We start from the raw sequence: 7,734 nt of genomic DNA, 5'->3' as shown, positions 1-7,734 counted from the left end.
AAGTTTTGGTTACTTTTATCTGGAGCAACATATTTCCCTTATCTCTTTATAAAGAATTATACTAAGGAAATATAGTGGAAATTACCTGAAACATACAATAATTATTTCTTCTGCAGTTCTCACAGGTACTGATCATATTGGATGTCTTCAAATAATGATTATTAATAAAATGTACATCCAACTTTTTTTTGAAGAAGCCACCTGACATTATGGAGAAACTTCCTAACAATTAGTACAATGAAGACAGCTTGTCTTCAGAAGTTGTGGGTGCTTTATCACTGGAGGTTTTTAAAGAAGACACTGAAGAGTCATTTGTCTGAAATGGTATAAGATCTATTTGAGCAGGGTGCTGGACTAGAAGACCTCTAAGGTCCCTTCCAGCTCTATTCTGATTCATATCAGCTATGTCATGATTCATTCTAGTTTAAAACAATGCCAACATGCACATCTTGACTCAGTATGACATTAAAAAAAAACATTTACTGGTTAAACAACCTACTTCAATTTGTTGGCAACTGAAGAGAAGGATACAATCATATACAAATAGTCCTTCATTTATGGCCAATTGCTTAGAGACTGTCTGAAGCTACCTAAAATGAGGATGTATGACCTGGATCCAGAGTTCAAAGTTCTGATGGTTGCCCCTCCCCCCCAAGCCACATGATTACACCTGACACTTGGCAACATGGCTGCATTTACAACTGGTTTTAGCAACCTGTGATCATATGACTGTGTTTTATAATAGTTTTCACTGGCACTTACTTCCTGGTTTTGGCAAACTGTGTCATAACAAATAATGGGTTCCCTTAACGACCACTGCAGAAAGCATCATAAAATTGTCATGACCAATCCATTTTACAACCTACAATTTTAATGGGCAGGCCTAATCCTGAATGATGGAGCCAAAACTTGTAGCCTAAGCCTAATACTGGTATTCTTTGCAGTACCTTGAATATGAATATTTTTCACTACACTACACTACAAACTTATCAAGGAGAAGTGAATCCCCTTCTTACTCTATATACTCTACACACACACAAAACCTACTATTTCAAGGCTTGCTTTTCATTGCCTGCAGCAAATCTTGCAGGAACTTAGAGTTTAGAGAAATATAGAAACTGTACCTACTACACTTTGGCTCTATTTGTGCCTTCATATTAATATAATAGTTGTCTGGACCACACTATCTTCCCATTCCACGTTTTGATTCTTCAGCCCCAATAATTTCTTCCTTTCTACCTCTCTGCAGGGCCCTCCATACAGTTCTCTGCTCTGGAGTTTTGCACAGAGCTCTCAATCTGAAAGCAAATTTCTTTTCCGAAAGCCAGTCCAGCAAAATTAGAACAAATACTGAAACAATTTCAGATAAATTAGTTCCCTTTCCTCCATCTGTTCCATGAAAAAGCCATTTTCCTTAAAAAACAGAAAACAGGAAAAAAAGAGAACCGTAATATGGTTTAATGACTTGTATCTTGGAAATAAAACCTGAAACAGCTGATTTATTTCAGTTTGACAAATCGTTCAGTGCTGACCTACTCAGATTTGCCAGTTGGATTAGAATGACAAATTACTTTCACAATGCAATGTATAAGGTTTTCAGAATATTATTACAGCATCACTTAGGGCCACCCAGAGTTAAGTAAAAGTGAGATGGGCAACTATATGAATGAATGGATGGATGGATGGATTAATTAATCAATCACCCTTCAGGAAATTATTGTTCAGATTGTGTCAATACTTTCATTTTTTAGATTGGTTTATAACACAGCTAGTAACACACATACATACATAGCTGCCCGCAGAGGTATAGAATCAAGGTCATGTTAAGTGTTGGCAGGGGTTTGGATTAGAAGACTTCCAAGGTCCCTTCCAACTCTGTTATTTTGATTTAAGACATAAAAACTGTTGATAGGCATTGGAGACAGACTATTTTAAAGGCAATATTTAAAAAATTGCTTATGGATATTTTTGTGCCTGTTTTTCATCTCATTTCTTATTTCATATAAGCTTTTATTCCACCAGGTAATGTTGTCATTTTTAACTTCAAACATTTTGGGTTATAGGCAACCCCCTCCCGCCCCCCCCAAAAAGCTGGACATTTTTGAAAATTTAAATAATGGTGGTTGTCCTAACAATATTTACCTACGAATGGGCCTTATTAAAATTCATTGGAAATTGTGAAGTCACTAGCAGACAAGATGGGTGATTAGGTTGGAAGCAGAGTAGTTTTATTTCTATCAAACCATGGCTTTCTTCTTTGCAAAACTGTTCAACATCAGATTCCCACCCTGCCTTGTATCCTGTATGGAATGGGTGTCAAACCCGACCGTGTCATGTAATGTATCATGATGTATCATGATGTTTTTTGCCTTTGGGGAGTTGGGGTGGGCGTGGCCTGCGCATGACACATGCAGCCTGTGGGCTTCCAGTTTGACAGGCATGCTGTATGAGGAATATCTTCCCAAAAACTTGTGATTGACTTTACAATAATCTGGACTTTCCAAGCAGGCAATATACAGGTAGTAATTTGTAATTTTAGTATAGTAGACCATGTGTATTCGACAGACTAGATTTTATCATAGATTTTATCTGTTATTTATTATTTTATTCTAAAAAAATTCTCTGGTCTATGACTATAATAAATTGAAATACAGGTAGTCCTTGACTTGTGATCACACAACTGAGCCCAATATTTCTGTTGCTAAGAGAGATATTTGTTAAGTGAGTTTTGTCCCATTTTATGATCTTTCATGCCACAGTTGTTAAGTGAATCCTTGAAGTTGTTACATTAATAACAGCGTTAAGTGAATCTGGCTTCCCTGTTGACTTTACTTCTCAGATTGCAAAAGATGACCCTGAGACACTGCAACTGTAATAAATACATGCCAGTTGCTTAGTGTTTGAATGGTCACTAAATGGTTTTAAGTCGAGGACTACCTGTTCAAGATTGATCAGGAATATTAGGATTCCCATAGACTTGCATTAATAAGCAAAACTATCGGTAGGCTATCAATATGCTTTTATTTTTCCTAAATGTTGGAGAAATGTTGGATTCTTCAAAATTATTTCCTGGAATGAGCAGTTACTCTTGGGTATATCACAGTTCTCAAAGAACACATTTTTTCACAGTCTCAGCCTTGTCTCTTGTTACACACATGCACACACAAACACACTATAACTATCACAACCCTAAAATCATGGTCTTGGGTTTCCTGTTCAAGAAAGGAAGAAATGTAGCAGCAAACATGATGTGAATTAAGAGAACATTGTTTTCGCAAAGAGTCCTTGACTCCAAAGATTTGTTGCCACTGCAGCAAGTTATAAAGAGCTTTCTAAACTGGCAACATTGCTCTTTGGGTAATATTTTTATGTTTCTGAATGCCCTGACAATTGGAATGAATTTGTGGAAATGAGCCAACATTGCTCAAGCATTAAGTAAAATTAAATTACTTTGTCTACAAGCACTACTATACTTAGGTGATTTGATTTTCCCCAAGTGTCTGTGTGAGTGTGCATATCCTTTGTGGCTTGTGATTAAAGTGCTGGATTTGGATCAGGGGCAATTTAGCTTTTGGTTCTTGGAAATCATGATGCTCATAGAGGTGATCTGAGGATACTGGGTTACTCTTAGCATACTATTATGAGAATTGAATGCAGAGATGGGGGACTTGAATACAATCCTCTACTTTCTGGTTTAAAAAGTTGTGGTTGCCTGAACCCCTCATGAGACAAGAATGGTAAAAAATATTGCTTATCCATGCTTGGTTTCTTTGCAAACCGTTTTGTAGATATGTATTTTTTAAATTTGTCTGTAACCTTTAAAAGCAGATTTCTCAAGACAGAATAGTTCGATTTAATTACAATAGCACAAGCTAAGCAAACTCTTATAGCTCAAATATCCTCACATGTCAACCCATTGGTCAGTTCTCCAGTTAGCATTCCCTCATGCTATTAGATTGCCAGAAGTCTACTGCTCTCACTTATAAACAGATCTGTCCCCATTTTGTTCCATTTCCTCAAATCAATATTATATCCTCTTTATGGAGAATGTTGACAAAAGGGTCCTTGTTGCTCTCTTGTTGTTTTCTTGCAGACATTTCATTATACAGACTAGGTAACATGATCAGTGATAGTAGGGAGTAGCGTTTGCTCTTCATTTATATTCTAGTGGCTTGCCCTGTCAGTGTTCGTGGGTATAGTCTTGGAAGTTCTTTGGTTGGGCTGTTTACTGTTAGCTTGTTTGACAGTTCCTTGGTTGGGGTATTGTCTACTTCTTGATTGTTGGTCTGGTGTTAATCTTGGTGTTAATCACTGTTCATCTGGGTATTGATTGTTGGTGGGGACATATGTTGATTATCTCTTTTAATTGATATTGTAGATGTTGTTTATCTAACAACATGCCTACTGATGGCTGATTTGTCAGAGTGCCAGGCTTCCAGGAATTCTGTACCATGTTTCTCATAAAATAAGGCCAGGTCTTATATTTTTTTTGAGCCCCGAAAAAACGGCTAGGCCGTCTTTTTGGGGGTGACTTAATTCCCCCCCTTGCATCCTCATCTAGAGCGCCCCACGGGCAGCCTCATCACCAGCCGCTCCTAGTGGGTGATCATGGCGAAGCGTAGAGAGCTCCCTACTCCCACCAAACACCTTTGCTGCAGACCCAAGATTTTTGGCACCCGCCGCTGTTGCTTTCCCTTCTGCCCATTCTGCCATCATGTTTGGAGCTGCCGCTTCCGTGTTTGGAGTGCTGCTGTCATTTGGAGTGCCGCCGCCATTTGGAGCACCGCTGTCATGTTTGGAGCTGCCACTTCCGCGTTTGGAGCTGCTGCCGTGTTTGGAGTGGCGGCGGTGCTCCAAATGGCGGCGGTGCTCCAAACAGCAGCAGTGCTCCAAACAAGGAAGTGGCAGCTCCAAATGCGGCAGCAGCTCCAAATGCAGACATGGCAACTCCAAACAGCGGCAGTGCTCCAAACAGTGGTGGCTTTCCAAACGCGGAAGCGGCAGCTCCAAACAGCGGCAGCCCTCCGAACGTGTAAGTGGCAGCTCCAAATGCAGTGGCAGCTCCAAATTTCATTTTATGCCTAGAAAACATGCTGGGTCTTCTATTGGGGGAGGTCATATTGTTGGAGAAACACGGTAGCATTTTGCACTTGGCTTGGCCAACTGAAACTATTTCCAACTGAAACTATGGTTAACTCTGTCCAAGTGTTGTGAAATTTAAGACCTTTCATCATGTCTTCTGTTTGGTGTTCATGGATGCATTCTGCTAGTCCTCTGGTTGTCTATCCTACGTAATGACTGTTGGTAGATGAAAAGAGTTACTAATGATCTAGATCTGAAGAGCCATCTGCTAAGACCCCATCTTTTAAGAAATATACTTAATAATTTGGTACCAAAAATGAAAGGGGTTAGTTTTTCATCTCCATCTACTCAGCTCAGTCTTATAATACATAAACTACCGACAGAAATGGAACTGAGAAATCTGAGACCATTTCTTTTAATAGAAGCAATACAAATAATTCAAGGCCATCTTCATGAACTTCTTAAAGCTACACAAAAATAAATATGTGAGCTGGGATTCAGGAAGTTTAGCTAATTTTCCAGCTTGCATTCCTGCCAATATGTTCCTGCTGATTTCGGCCACACTAGCCCATGTTGCTCCTGGCAAAGTGTAGTAAGCTTGTGGTACTTATCCTGGTTAGGACAAGGGCCACACATGGATCTCATAGCAAATACAAGGAGGAAAGATGGATTAATGCCAAAAAATTGTATGTGCCCAAAATAAAAACTATTTTCTTAAGGCCCACCTGCTTTATCTTAATTTTTCTGTGGTATCCAACCTCAGATTCTTTATCTGAACTTAAAATTTCTAAGACTTAAAACCATGATAGGCTTTACAGCAGGATTTAATACTCTATGAAAGCTGTTTCACCAGCAACTGAGCTCATGTCAAGGACTTAGTTGGGAGGATTTTCAGGATCACAATGAATTCTGCAAACAGACAACTCTTTTCCATTTTTTTAAAAAGTATGGTACTCAAACTGGACATTATTGTGTCATATTTAATTTTATCTGATAACTACTGACTCTATTAATAAGTTGTCTATTAGATTGCCTTTTCTGGTTTCATTATTTCCTCATTGCTTCTAAATCTGATTCCCATAGATGTATACGTGCCTTGATCTCAGTATGGCTTTATGTGGGACCCAGCAGGAGTCAACTATTTTGTTCAGCAAGTCTTGGAAAACTTAGAGAGATGGCAAATTTCCAAAGGTATGTTTTTTTCATACATCATTTTCCATGAAAAACCTCCAAATCGCCTCTCATGGATGAAAAGACTATATACAACTTGGCTTGAGTATTCTACTAATAATTCCTTCCATTTATTTGCAGAAAAATGACATTCCTTCAGAATTTATCCACTGAAGCTATTTTAGATCACTTTGCCTTTAAGGCTGATAACATGGAATCACTGGAGGGCTATTTTCAGTCTGGAACAGCTCTCCAAAAGAAAATTCATTCTTGCTGCTAATGTAAAACCCAGGTGTTAAACAAAATACAAAAATCAGACTGCTTATAAATTATTCGTTCCATTTTGTGAAGTACACATTAGACTCAAAAGCCACGTCTTGAACAGCTTTGTTAATTCTTTTCAAGGCATTTTTATATACTTCCCCAAAAACAGACACAAGGAGCTTTGTCTCCCAGAATTTAAAGTCCACTTAAGTGGCAGTTTGCATAATGAAAATATTCTGCAATAATAAACACACAGGGTCCTATTTGAATTCCATAGGCAGACTTCTCTATTGTTAGAAGCCAATGGAGGTCATGGATTTAAGCTTTTAGAGTCCTCCAAGCCCATTCAGAAAGAAATCTTGCTGAGTCTGGGAAAAGCCTTGAGTACAACCATCTCCCAGAGAGAATTCCTCCAGCCATGGAGACTTTAATTATTTCCTTTCTCAGCAAGACCACTAATCCCGAGACGCCAAAGATATTGTGGTGTTAAAGCAAGATGTTTGACACTTTCCAATTTAAAAAAATAATAAAAAGAACAGGACTTCCTGTTGCAATCTGCTTGGAGAATAAGCCACAATGAGTTTGATTGGGCCCACTTCTGAATAACCATATATAGCAGGGGTATCAAACTCAATTTCATTGAGGGCCACATCAGTGTTGTGTTTGATCTGGGGGGGGGGGGGACTGTGTGGCCAGGGGGCATGGCCAGCTCAATGTCACTCGTCGATGCTCTATTTTTGATCGTGGCAGCCTCCTGCAGCTCTCTGCTAGTGAAAACGGAGTGTGTGGCCTCCCCAGGCCACCATTTTTGCTGGCACAGGACTGCAGGAGGTTGTTATGGCCAAAAACGGACCCTGGGCAGGCCTTGCACGACCTCCCTGAGGTCAGTTTTTGCTAGAAGAGACACATAGAGCATTTGGTGCCACCCGTCCACCTCTGCTCTTTCCTGTGCTTTATTTTGTTGTTTTAGAGCACAGCTGATTCGCATGGCAAAGCAGTTTGCCGCACCTCAGCTGTTTTATTCACAGGGGCTGCAGCAGAAGGTAAGTATTAGAGATGAAAATGGGCTTTTTAAAATGTGAAGTGCGTGCTCACTGAACCGGTTTTTATACCGGTTGAATCACACCACTGCCCTTACCTATAAAAGCCAGTCCCCCAATTGGGTGAAATAAAATCTGTGATTATGCCTTTCTCCTTGTAAATTAAATATTATATGTA

Source organism: Pseudonaja textilis, chromosome 3, assembly GCF_049901715.1.
Source record: "Pseudonaja textilis isolate UNSWEBS1 chromosome 3, rPseTex1.2, whole genome shotgun sequence".
In the NCBI taxonomy this organism is placed as follows: Eukaryota; Metazoa; Chordata; class Lepidosauria; order Squamata; family Elapidae; genus Pseudonaja; species Pseudonaja textilis.
Note: the sequence above shows the minus strand (reverse complement) of the source record.